Source organism: Trichosurus vulpecula, chromosome 1, assembly GCF_011100635.1.
Source record: "Trichosurus vulpecula isolate mTriVul1 chromosome 1, mTriVul1.pri, whole genome shotgun sequence".
In the NCBI taxonomy this organism is placed as follows: Eukaryota; Metazoa; Chordata; class Mammalia; order Diprotodontia; family Phalangeridae; genus Trichosurus; species Trichosurus vulpecula.
The window spans coordinates 173568512-173582402 of record NC_050573.1 but is presented as its reverse complement, the minus strand read 5'-3'; the positions used below and the strand labels follow the sequence as shown (position 1 = coordinate 173582402).

The 13891-nt window shown below is 35.9% G+C and overlaps 1 protein-coding gene across 1 annotated transcript in view; it reads right to left on the bottom strand.

Moving 5' to 3' along the window:
- Positions 1 to 13891, bottom strand: part of BMP6 (bone morphogenetic protein 6) — a 235251-nt gene that overhangs the window by 186418 nt on the left and 34942 nt on the right. The gene's annotated exons all lie outside the window — the stretch shown is intronic.

The following is a 13891-nucleotide window of genomic DNA, read 5'->3' as shown; positions in this document are numbered from 1 at the left end:
GAGAGAATTAGTGAATTCCTGTTCATTGTGTTTGGTCAGACCGGTGTGCAGTAGAATTGGATTCCCTCTCCAATATGTAAATTGGTAAGTCTCTTTGACCAAGACTTGGATGATCCAAGTCATATACTTCCAAGACCCTCATTAGAATGAGCCTACATCTCATTATAATACTAATTTTCTCATTAATTGTAGCATTCAAAGTTGATTGCCACCCTCAGGAATACCTGCCCTTCTAAAGGCATATAAACTGTGAGCCCACTACCATGAGGGGTCTTTGGCATTAGAGAGTATCACTGACCTCTTTTTATTAATAAACATGCTAGCCTTATTAATAAAAGAATTAAATTGCCTATGCCTCCCCACCCCCATATTGCCTTGTATACACTTTGCATATGTTTATATGTGTTTATGTTGTCTCCTCCTATAGAATGTAAGCTCCTTAAGGCTAGGGATCATTTCATTTATGTTTATGTATTCCCATCCCTAGCACAGCACCTGGCACATCATAGGTACTTCTTGTTGACTGATCTTAGTCAGGGCTTCTTCTGTCTTCTATTGGATACCTGGATGGGAGTGACTGCATAGTTTCATATACTTTTTTAAGTTAGTTGAAAGTAGATAGTAACCAAGCACCAGAGAGCCCTGGTGAGACTACGGAGTTGAAAACCAGCAAATGGTGGCAGAGAACAGCTCAACCAATACTGCACTAAAAGCCAGAAGAGATGTCCTGGGGAAACTAGTGAACAATTCATTGGAGATGAGGTGGGATGTGCCACATACAGTGGCATGATGACATCATAAGAGGATTTTAGTCATTCTGCAGCCTCACAGGGATGAGTTGCCCCAAGCATTAGTAGGTCCTAGCATCCCATTTCTCCTCTGTGAGAACAAGAGATTCAACCTCATCCTAATTCCCATTTTAAAGAACCCCCAAGTCATATTCAAAACCACAGATCTCCCGAGCCCAAGGGGGGAGAGGTTATTTTGTACCTCTGGGCAAAATAGGTAGCTGGTTATCTGCTGTTATTTCAAGAGTGAAAAAGCCTCCCCTACACCACTAAAAATATATCCCCTACCATGTTACCACTGTGCACCAAATTCCCAGATCAACATGATTCTTAAACCAGAGGTACTTCATCTTTGTTAAATACTTAACCTTTGTTTATCTCACGCATACCTTTGGCAGTCTGATAAACCTATGAACCACTTCTCAGAATAATGTTTTTAAAACAATAATATCAAAATAAAATATCATTTAAAAAATGTATATACCTCAGGTTAAGAACCCTTGTCTTAGGCCTATTTTCATGCATTTTTATTTAGGAAAGCACAGGACTCTAAGAGAATGTGATGTTGTCATCAGAGAGTACTGGGGTTGGGAGAAGAACACAATCTCCGGGCCAGGAAAAGGAGAGATTTGGGGAGAAGAGTCATTGGGAAAGATAAGCCTCCCTTTGTTTTATTCAGTTTTATTTTATCTTTAGTTCCAGATTGTCTCTCTCTCCCCTCCTCCTCCCCCACCCATTGAGAAGGCAAGAAACAATCAACTGGGAAAGACTTGGTAACTCTGGTCACCACAATGACCCACAACAATCCCAAAGGACTCTTGATGAAGAATGCTATCTACCTCCAGATAGAGAACTGATGGGCTCAGAGAACAAACTGAAGCACAAGCCTTCTGTATTGTAGTTATCGCCTTTCATTGCTGCCTCTCTGGATAACTTCCTTCCAACAATCTTCCGTTTGTTTTTTAAAGTCCTTCGTTCCCCTTCAGATCTTAGATCTTTCCACATACTCTATAATCCAGTGACCCTGGTATCCTGGGTGTTCCTCACACAAGATATCTCTGGGCATTTTCACTAGTTTTCCCCCATTCCTGAAATTCTCTTCCTCCTCACTGCCATCTCCTGATTTCTCTGGCTTCCTTCAAGCCTCAGCTAAAATCCCATCTTCTTCAAGAAGCTTTTCCAGTTTTCCCTTAGTGGAAGTGTCTTCTCTCTGAGATTATCACTTATTTGCCCTGTATATATCTTGTTTAAGATAGAAAAAAACACCTAGCCCCTAATCATGAAGAGCCTATATTCTACACTTGTCTAGTCCTGGCCTCATCCCCAGATTTGTATAGAGTATTTCTTTCTAATTCACACAGGATCTTTGCATTTGAGTGAGTGGCCTGAGTTCACAGCTAGTGAGAGAAGCTCTCAGACTTCATGCCCACTTAGCATCAAAAATTCCTCTAGTATTTTGTCCCAGACTTCTAGTTCACTGTATTTCTCTGGCTTAGATACAATAAATAATTCTCATGTTTAAGCATAAGAAGCAGTTAGATGATTTAGTGGATCTAGCCCTACACCTGGAGTCAGGAAGACCTGAGTTCAAATCCAGCCTCAGACACTTACCAGTTGTGTGACTGGGCAAATCACTTAACTTCAGTCTGCCTTAATCCAGTGGAGAAGGAAATGTCAAACCACTCCTGTATCTTTGCCAAGAAAACTTCATGGACAGTATTAGCAAGCTATGGTCCATGGGATCACGAAGAGTAGGACACGACTGATCAACAACAACATCTTGTTTGTACATAGCAGTTTGCACATTGTCTCTCCCATTAGGCCGGCAGCTTCTTGAGGGCAAGGGCTATCTTTTACCTTTCTTTGTATCCCCAGCACTTAGCACAATGTCAGGCACATAGTATGTGCTTAACCAATGTTTGCTGACTTGACTTTGCTTAAGACAGTTCTACCTGGGGTAGGACTGGTAACTAAGATTGATAGCTTTGGGTTATCTGAATAATCTTAGTGCTAAGGGAGAGTAAATGGGGAGGGAAGTGGTAACTGAGGTACCCAACAAGTTTGGAGAAATCCCTTGGAAAAGGAGTGTCCTAGCCCTAATGTTAAGTGGTAGGAAGGACACCAGATTCCCTGTGTATCAGCAGAAGGGGGTGGGGGTGTCATTCTTCACATGCTCTGCATTCCAACCAGACTAACTTGATCTTCTCCATATATAACATCACATTTACCATCTCTGTGACTTTGCATAGGCTTTCCCCTAGGAAAGGAATACTCTTCCTGGCTCACCTCTGCCTCAGAGAATCTGTAGCTTCCCTCAAAGCTAAGCCTATCGGGATCCACTCAGTTGTTAGTGTTTTCCTCTCTCAAGTATCTCCTATGGACTTTGAAAATGTTTTGTGTATACTTATCTATCTATGTACATTTTGTTTCCTCTAATATAACCTAAGCTCTTTGAGGGCAGGGATTTTTTTTTGTCACTAGCACCTAATAGTGCCTGGCACATATACTGTAGGTGTTCAGTAAATGCTTACTGGGTTAATTTGAATTGAACCAGGAACAGAGAGAGCTTTTAATCCTACCTTAACAAACAAGGTCAGTCCCACTGGTTATCATTTAGTTTGGGGAGAATTTAGGACTTAAGTTCTATAGGACAGAGGATTTGCTGCACAAAGGTGACACTGAGACAATGTTGAATGCATCCATGGAGCACGCAAAGGCCAATGAGAGGTAAACAACTCAGATGAGCCTCAAAAAAAAGAAATAACTTCTTAGGCTGACACTTCCCAAAATATAGTCACAGATGGCCTTGTTAAAAGGCTTACATGACAGGTCATCTTTCCTTTGTCCCCATCATACTCCATCTTGTGTTATATTTCTTTGTGCATTTCTATTTTCTGATCTCAAGTATAAGCTCCTTGAAGGCAGGAGCTGCATTGTTTTTTATCTTTATATCCCAAATGCTCTAGCACAGTATATGACACATAATAGAAGTTTAATAAATGTTTTGAATTGAGTGGAATTGAGTCAAATTACATACACAGTCTCATATTTTTCAGTTAGTGTAGAATAATTTTTTAAAGCACTGAGGCTAATTTTCATTTTTCTTTCTGGTCAATTGGCTTTTCTTGCCCAGAATCTCAGGGTTACTGTCCTTCCTTTCTAGCCCAGGCCAAGGTAGGGTTATTTCTTTGTTCCCATGTTCCCTGAAGACATAGATCACTGTGAAGTAAGGACAGCATCAGTGTATCTTTCCATACCAGTTCAGATGTTCTTCTAAAAATATAAACTTGCAAGAAAATAAAGTGAGCAGAACCAGGAGAACATCATACACAACAGCAATATTGTATGATGATCAGTTGTGAACGACTTACCTATTTTCAGCAATTCAATGATCCATGATTAAAAATGCTATCTACCTCCAGAGAAAGAATTGATGGAGTTTGAATGCAGACTAAAGCATACTATTTTTCACTTCCTATATTTTTTTCACGTTTGTTATCTTTGAATCTGTGTCTTCCTTCACAACATGACTAATATGGTAATATGTTTTGCATGATTGGACATGTACAACCTATATCAATTTGCTTACTGTCTCAGGGAGAGGAGAAGTGAGGAAGGCAGAGAAAAAATTTGGAACTCAATTTTTTCAAATAAATGTTAAAAATTGTCTTTCCATATAACTGAGGGGGGAATAAAATATTATTTTAAAAATAAAAATTTTTAAAAGGGAAAAAATCTTGCACACCAATGAGGATTTTAAAAATTGGCACCCTGGGTTATAAACACAGGTTAAGTACCAATTTATTTAGCCACTTCTGAGAAATTTTCATATTCCTGTTTCATTCTGGTCCAATTGCAGAAAATGCTTGTCTTAGAAAAATCTAGAAACTTAATCTCAGAAATGTTATATGTATCAATCCAACTAAAGCTGCAATCTTGTATGTTTATCTAATTCTCTCATACTCTTTGGATTTATACTTTTTAAAAAACCAGACCTCTAATTGAGGCTTTCTCAAAATGTAGTTTCTGATTAGTGGCAAGATATCCATTATACATATTCAATTTTTATATAAATACCTTTTATGTACACTCTAAGCCTATGCTTATACTATAGGATTATGGCAAAGTTAGGTTTACCTATGATTTTTCTTTTCCTTATACAATCTGAAGGACCCTCCCTACAATGACCTCTGCTTTCTTGGGTGGGGACTAGAACTTCTGAGCTGTTACTCCCTAGAACCCTGCCCAACAACATCCACTGGGGAAATTTATTGTGATGAATGGACCCTATTAATACCAGATGTTCCACACTCTCCCTTTCCCTCCCTTACACCCTACGGACTATGGAAACTAAATGGGAACTCTTCAGGCTTTGCCTATGATGCCATAAGCAGAAACAAATCCTCTTAGAGTTATATTGTGCTATGCCCCTGAGTGTAAATAAACAGAGAAGAAAAGATAGCACCAGGATTGGATATGAACCATTTGGCAGAGTTCGAAATATGTCAGATTTTGAAAAAAAGTATCACATAATCAATGGGAAATATTCTGTGAAAGAAAGTCTTAATCTTGTCCTTGGCTACAGTTTAACTTGATATACCTATTGTTTTTCAAGTTACATTCATCAAAACATAAAATATAAAAAATAAAATGGACATTTTCTTGTATATTGTATATTTTACACACACATATGTATACATGTATACTTATACATACACATGTAGATATAGCTATAGATAGATCTAGATATTCTGAGTCTCACCTTTGCTATATTTAGCTACCTTGGTTTTGTGGCTGTTGGGTGTCTTCTATTATCTCTAGCTTCATTCCCTAAAATTTCATTTTAATTTACTATAACAAAACAAATATGTGCCACATTTAAGGAGGGATATCCTGATATTACAAAACCAACCAATATAATATGACACCAAAATTAAAAAAAAAACCCTAGCATTTTGGGAATCACTATTTAGGTGTGGTCATTTTATTCTGTTGATAAAACATCTTCCTCTTTGGGACATTGTGCTAACACTAAGCTTATAGTTGGGATGTAAATAATAAGGAAGTAAAGAACACAAATCCCCTTCCCTCTCCACAAATATACTTTAAATCAGTATTCCACAAAATCTGGAGAGAGCACACCCAGTTGCAATTTGTGGTTTAAATTATTCCTCAAGATCGTTCTTGCTTTATTCTTGTTTTTGTTGGTGTTAGAACTAAAAGAAATGGAAAAGAGCATCTAATGATGATGTAATAAACACATGTTTTAATCTTGCAGTAAGTTCTTAAATGCTGAGATAATTAAAAGGAGATTTAGTTTCTTCAAAATGGGTTTATCATTGTTGATGAAACACACTACCAACCATAGGGGAAGGTTGCTATAGTTGCTGTATCTGCTGATTTTGCCGATTGTCTTTGTTAACACGCGAGGGTTTGGTGGGAGTGTTGGTGAGAAATACTGTGGCATAAACAACAAAAAGCATTACTAAAACTTTTACTTTTAAGAATAAAATATATAGTGCTTTGCTGTTCAGTCATATCCTATTCTTCATGACCCTTTTGTGATTTTTTTGGCAAAAATACTGGACTAGTTTGCCATTTCCTTCCCCAGCTCATCTTACAGATGAAGAAACTGAGGCAAACAGGATTAAGTGATTCGTCCAGGGTCACACAGCTAATAAGTGTCTGAGGCCAGATTTATTACTCATAAAGATGAGTCTTCCTGACTCCAGGCCTTTAAGATAATTCAATCTATGTAGACTTAATTTAATAACGAGTGGATTACAGAAGTGGCAGGACTGTGGATACCAAGTGTTCCATATGCTATTAGATATGGGCACTATATTGGGGGGACAGCTGGGCAGCATAGTGGATAGAGTTCTGAGCCTGGAGTCAGGAGGACTCATCTTCCTGAGTTCAAATTTGGTCTTAGATACTTCCTAGCTCTGTGACCCTGGGTAAGTCACTTAACCCTGTTTGCCTCAGTTTCCTCATATGTAAAATGAGCTGGAGAAGGAAATGGCAAACCACACTAGTACCTTTGCCAAGAAAACCCCGGATGGGGTCATAAAGAGTCTGACATGACTGAAAAATGACTGAATAACAAAAACTATGTTGGTTACTGCAGAAGTGGAAGAGCAACTTTCAAAGACTGAAATTACTATGATTAAAAAATAAAAAGTCATCAGTAATCTTTAAAAATAAATAAGCAGGTGATGCCAGTCTAGTGTAGCAGAAAGAGTATTGGCTCTGGAGTCAAAGGATCTGGGTACAAATCCGAGTTCTGTTACCAACTACCTATGGGACCCCATACAACTCATTTAATCTCTCTGGACCTCAGTTTCCTCATCTGTAAAATGAAAGGGTTTGACTGGAGGATTTTTAAGGTCCCTTTCAGGTCTGAATCTTTTACTTTATGAATAAGGGGGGAAACAGGCTTATCATAAGGAATCAGAAAAAGTGGTTTCATATACAGCCCTCTTTTTTGTTCTTTGTCTATTGAAATGTTCTTGTTTGTTGATTCTTATTGAGTTAATAATAAAAAGAAAAATTTTGAAAGAAGTTTAAAACCAGGACATAAGGAGGAGGAATTGAGTTATCTTTTTAAAAAATAAATGTTAATGCAATGCCAAGGCACTTTATAGGAAATACTGCAAGTGTTTCCTCATGCTTGATTTATACCAGGTGTCTGGACCAGATAAGTCTTTCGGATTTCAATCCAGAGGTCAGAAAACAAAACAAAAATGTTAAAACCTTACAACTGTGATGTTAACAGGGGCATACGAATTGAACACACCTGTGCTTAAGATGACCACACCTCAATAAATTTTACATTGAAGATACTCTCAGTTTATTCCTCATTTCGGCACTCATAGGGTTAAGGAGAATTAATGGAACATTAGCTCACCTGTCCTTCCCATCAGGCTAGTCCTTCTACCATTGTCCAGACTCCTTTCCAGTTCAAGAATCATATGGGATATTTGGGTGGATTTTTGTTTTGCTTTGTGTTTATTTTCTCCTGTCCTGCACTGCTGCACTAATTTAATTCATTGCACATTTCCTGAATGAATTTAGTAAAAATTGACTGTATTTTCCTTAGAACATGTTAAATAAGTTATATAAATGGCAAGAACAAGCAGTAAATTGTTGTCCAATCCATTCATTGGATATAGAGACAGAAGAGATCTTAGACAACATCTAGTTCAGAGGTTCCTGACCTGGGTGTGTGTGTGTGTGTGTGTGTGTGTGTGTGTGTGTGTGTGTGTGTGTGTGTGTTAGAGAGAGAGAGAGAGAGAGAAGAGATGGACCTCTTTGGCACTCTGGTAAAGCTTATGGACCCCCTCAAAATAATGGTTTTAATTGCTTAAATAGCTAGCATTTATATAGCACTTAAAAATTTGCAAAACACTGTACACACATCTTATTTTATCCTCCCAACAACCCTGGAAAGTAGATGCTATTATTTTCCGCATTTTAAGGATGAGGAAACAGGCAGTGACTTGCCCAGGTTAAACAGGTGGTGTCTGAAGCTGAATTTGTGCTCAGGGCTTTCTGATTCCAGGACTAGTTTTTATTTGTTGTGCTACCTAGTTACCTCTAGAATTGCAAAGGAAACCAATTATATTGAAATAGTTACAAAATCTTTTTTTTTAAGTTCATGGACCCCAGAGAAAGGATCTCTGATCTAGTCCAACTCTCTTTTTTACAGACGAGGAAACTAATACTCAATTAAATTCAACAAACACATAGAAGAACCCCCTATGGACAGGGTATCATACTGGTCATTGGGATGAAGACAAAAGTGAAACAGTTCCAGACGTCAAGAAGTTACATTCTCTAAGGTGATACATTTACATACATGTAAAAAGGGAAGGTGGGGGTGCTGGCCAATGAGCACTCAGTATGTAGAGCACGTCTGGAGAAATATTCAGCAGTCCTTCCAGCACCCAACCATCAATACTAGTGGGAATTGGGGAAGCAGCCCAAAGGGAATGCTACATGTACATGGATTATGAATACAAAGTATAAACAAAGTAATTTCAAGAGAGAAAGAGACTGCTGATCACAGAGAATCAGGAAAGATCTCTTCCAAGAGATAGCATATAAAATGTGCTTTGAAGGAAGCTAGAGATTCTAGACACATTTGCTTCCATTCCATACCGTGTATCTAATCTGTTGCACTGATTGAGCTCTCTATTTCTGTAACCAAATTATTTTGAGTAGTTTGAAATCTGGCCCTGCTTGGCCCCCTTCATTCCCATTTTAATCTTTATTTCCTTTAATATTCTTAACCCTTTTATTTTTGCTTCCATATGATTTTTTGTTCATTTGTTGTTGTTTATTAAAATAATCCTTTAGTGGCTTGATTGGTAGGGCATGGAATAAATAAATTAATTTAAGTAGTGTTGTCCTTTTTATTATATTGATTTGATCTACTCATGAGAAATTAATATTTTTCTAATTAGGTTAATTTTTATTTCTTTAAAGTGGCTTATAGTTGTATTTATACAATCCTTGTGTTTAGATAGACTCCCAAGTATTTTATATATTCCACGGTTATTTTAAAGGGAATTTCTCTTTCTATCTCTTCCTACTGGGTTTTATTGGTATTATATAGAAATGCTGATGATTTGTGTAGAATTATTTTATATCCTACAAGGTTGCTGAAGATATTGTTTTAATTAATTTTTAGTTGGCTCTTTAGGGTTCTTTATAAGTGCATCATCATATCACCTCCATAAGCTGATTGTTTTATTTCTTCTTTACCTGTGCTTATTTCCTTAATCTCTTTTTCTTGTCATTTCCATAGCCATTGCTTCTAGTACTATGTTCAACAGAAGCATTAACAACAGACACCCTTTTTTGCCCCTAATTTAGTAGAAAGGATTTTAATTTATTTCTTTTTCATACAATTGTACATTTTGGTGTTAGATATGTATTATCTATTGTTTTATGGAAAGAACCATTTATTTCTATGTTTTCTAATGTTAACAGAGAGAACTGTGTTTTGTCAAAAGCTTTTTCTGAATATATTGATAAAATAACATAATTTATGTTGCTTTTGTTTTTAATATACTTAATTAACTTTATTTTCCTAATATTAAACCAACCCTACATTCCTAGTATAAAACAAACTTGGTCTTAGTGTATAATAATGTAACATATTGTTTTAGTTTCTTCTAATATTTTGTTTAAAATTTTTGCATCAACGTCCATTGGAGATACTGGATTGAAGCTTTCTTTTTCTGTTTTGACTCTCCCTGGTTTATGTATAAAGCCAATATCATTAGGCAAGATCTCATTTGCTATTTTTGTAAAGTTTATGCAATATTGAAATTAACTGTTCTTTGAATATTTCTTAGGATTCACTTGTGAATCATCCATCTGGTCTTAGAGTTCTTTTCCTTTGGAAATTCATTTATGATTTGTTTGGTTTTATCCTTTGAAATTGGTTTGTTTAAATTCTCTGTTTCTTATTCTATTATCCTGAGTATTTCATGTTTTGTAAATTTTCATTTATTTCATTTAAGTTGGTTTTATTGGCATATAGTTGGGCAAAACAGTTCCTAATAATATCCTTTACTTCTTAGTTATTTGTTGGGAATTTTCCTTGATTACTTTTCATACTGGTAATTTGATTTTGTTCTTTCTTCTTTTTAATTGAATTAGCAACTGGTTCATCTCCATTTTTTAAAAACTAGCTCCTTATTTTATTTATTAATTCAATAGGTGAAAAACCCAAATTTCCAACTTTTATCTCTTCCTTGATTTTAAGAGATTTCTCTTTTGGTGTTTAATTGAGTTTTTAGCTTGTTGGTTTTCTAATACTTTTAGTTGTATATCCAATTCATTGACCTGTTTCGCATTTGTTTATGTTTTGTATCCTAAGATAGGATTGATTTTGTAAAGGTGCCTTGCCAGATGAGAAATATTTATGGTCCTTTCTATTTCCATTTAATAATTGCCAGAGGTCTATCGTATCTGATATTACTAAAATTCTATTCAGGTCCTTAACTTTTTTCTGGTTTATTTTTTGGTTAAATTTATCCAGGGATGATGGGGATAAGTTGAATTCCCCCTAGAATATTTTTACAATTTCTCCTTTTAACTTATATAGTTTCTCCTTTAAATATTTATATGCTGTGCTATCACACACATACACACACACAAAGTATTGAAATCAATCACCTATCTTACCTTTAGTAAAATATAATCCTCCCCTTATCTCTTTTAATTGTCTATTTCTGTTATTTCCTTGACTGAAATAACAACTGGTACTCCTACTTTTTTATTGTCCAGCTGATGAATAATAAATTTTACTCTAACCCTTTATTTTAATTTGCTATGAATTTTTATGTTAGGCAGCTAGGTGGTGCAGTGGATAGATTACTGATCCTGTAGTCAGGACAACCTGAGTCCAAATCCAGCCTAAACATTTACTATCTCTGTGATCATAGGCAAGTCACTTCACCCCTACATGCCTTAATTTCTTCTACTGTAAAATGGGTATAAAGACAGCATTTGTAAACATTTGTAAAACATTTAGCACAATGCCTGGCACATATTAAACTCTGAATAAATGTTTGTTTACTCTCTTTATGTTTTAAGTATAAGCCTTGTAAACCACAGATTGTTAGGTTTTGCTTTCTATTCCATTCTGCTAGCCTCTTCCATTTGTGGGTGACTTCATCCTATTCACATTCATAGTTAACAATAGTTGGTTGTTTGTGTCCATCCGGCCTATTTTCTAATACTTTTTCTTCTTTGTATTCTTCACCTCCAGGTTACTTCAAGTTGTCACTCATTTTCTTTCCCTTTTAATCTTCCAAGCTCAGGGTTTGTTTTGCTTATGACTAATCCCTCCCTGAATCTACCTTCTCCCTCATACATCCTTCCCCCTCTTATTTCTATCTGTATCCCTGTTGAGTTTAATGTATTCCTATACCAAATTCTCTCTGTGTGTGTGTGTGTGTGTGTGTGTGTGTGTGTGTGTGTGTATCTGTATTTTCGAACAGTTTAGATAACAGTGAATTTCAAGCAAGGCCTGCTCCTTCCAATCCTTCCATTTCTGTGTATGGTTCTATTTGCATGCCCTATATATGTTAACAAATTTCCCATCTTTCCTCCCATTTTCCCTAGTATATCCTTTCCAATATTTGCTTTTCTTTTTTTGTACATTTTCAAAACATAACAAAACAATAGGTCTTCTATCTCAATTCTACCTCCATAACCCCTTGTAACACTAAGATTCTGAAAGAACTCTCAAAATCCTGGCCCATTAGAATGTAAATTGTTCATCCTTATAAAGTCCCTTCTTATTGTTCACTTGAATTTAACTTTTTTAAATTTTCTCTTAACTTCTGTATTTGTATTTCAAAGCTTCTTTTCAGCTCCATTTTTTTAAAATTAGGAATGCTTAAAAGTTCTCCATTTCATTGAAAATCTTTTTTTCCCTTGCAGAATTATCCTCTATTATTCTAGGTAAGTTATTCTTGGTTTTAAACATTCATCTTTTTTTCTTTTGGAATATCTCCTTCTATATTCTCTGCTTCATCATACTGATCACTTTTAAACATTATTTAATAATAATTGTATTTAATAAATCCTGATTGAGGTTCCTTGGTATTTAAATTCTTTCTTTCTGACTGTTCCAGCAAGTTTTTCTTTTATCTCAAAACTCTAGATTTTAGCAATGACATTCCTAGGAGTTTTCATTTTGTTTTGTTTTGTTTGTTTTTCAGGAGATGACTAGTGGATTTTCCCCCTATTTTTGTATCACCCTCTTTTTCTAATATCTTTGGGCAATTTTCTTTAATAATTTTCTTTAAAATACGATATCCAGGTTCTTTATTGGTGGGAGGGGTCATGTATGTCAGTCATTTATGATTCTTAAGCTCTCTCTCCTTGATCTGTTTTTAAAGGTCAGTTAATTTTTTTGATAAGCTATTTTCTCATTATTTTGGCTTTCTTTCAAGAATTTTTGTTGTCTCTTGGAGTCATTAATTTCTATTTGGTCCATTCTGATTTTTAGAGTGTTTATTACTGGGATAGAGTTCTGTATCCCTTCTGTTAGGTTACTGATTATTTTTCAAGTTTTTCTTCCACAGCTCTCATTTCTTTTATATTTTCTTTCTAAAAGTCTTACTTCATTTCTTCAAAGAATTCTAATACGCATTGCTTTCTTCTTCTGAGTTAGTGTCTTGGTCATTCCTGTCTTTTTTGTTTTTTGTTTGTCTGTTAACTCTTCTTTGTTGCTGAAGCCTTAGCAGTAAGTTATAGATCTCCCTTAATCAGGAAATCAAATCACCTTTCCTTTACCTCCAGGGTCTTTCTTTAGGCAAGACTCTCCCTTTCCTCTGGTTAGTGTTTTGACCTATGCCTTATCCTTCAGCACAGACACTGACTCTCCTATGATCTGGTTTAACAGCCCTTTCCCTTGGATGAGGAAAGAGAGGATTTTGTTTTATTTTGTTTTTAATGATACCTGGTCAAATTCAAGCTTACCTTTCTCTACTGGAAAAGATATGGTTGAGGGGTAGGGGGAAAGAGCAAGGACTTTCTATTTTTAGTTAATTCACTATGTTAAGGTCCCCTGCTTCCACAATCAACTACAGCCCACCTACTCCTCCTCTTTTTTTTCCTTCTAAAAGAAAAGGGCAGCCGGATGGGAGGCTTTTTTCTTCATATGGAATTTTTTTCTATTGTTTCCTTCTGCTCTTCTATACTACCTCTTAAGACTAGTGCTTTATAAGATGTAGGTCGTTAGTAAACATTTGTCAGTTTTGTTGCCCTTTTCATATAAATGTGATCTTTGTTGTTGTTGTGTCATTTTTTAATAGTGGCAACAGGTGATATTAATCCAGCTTGCACCTTATCTCTCCAATGACTAAGGTATGCACTTGTGACATAGTTACTCTGGGTTGATGGTATATAACATGGCTTTTTCTCCACAGGAAGATAAATGGGCCCATTCAAGGATTAGATCTACAGCTTTGGCTTCATTAAAATCATCAGCTAACTGATCCTAATGAATTGGGGAGGCTCCAGGGAATAAAAGCAAAACCTTAAAAAAAAAAAACCCTGCAAGTCTCAATTAAGATTGG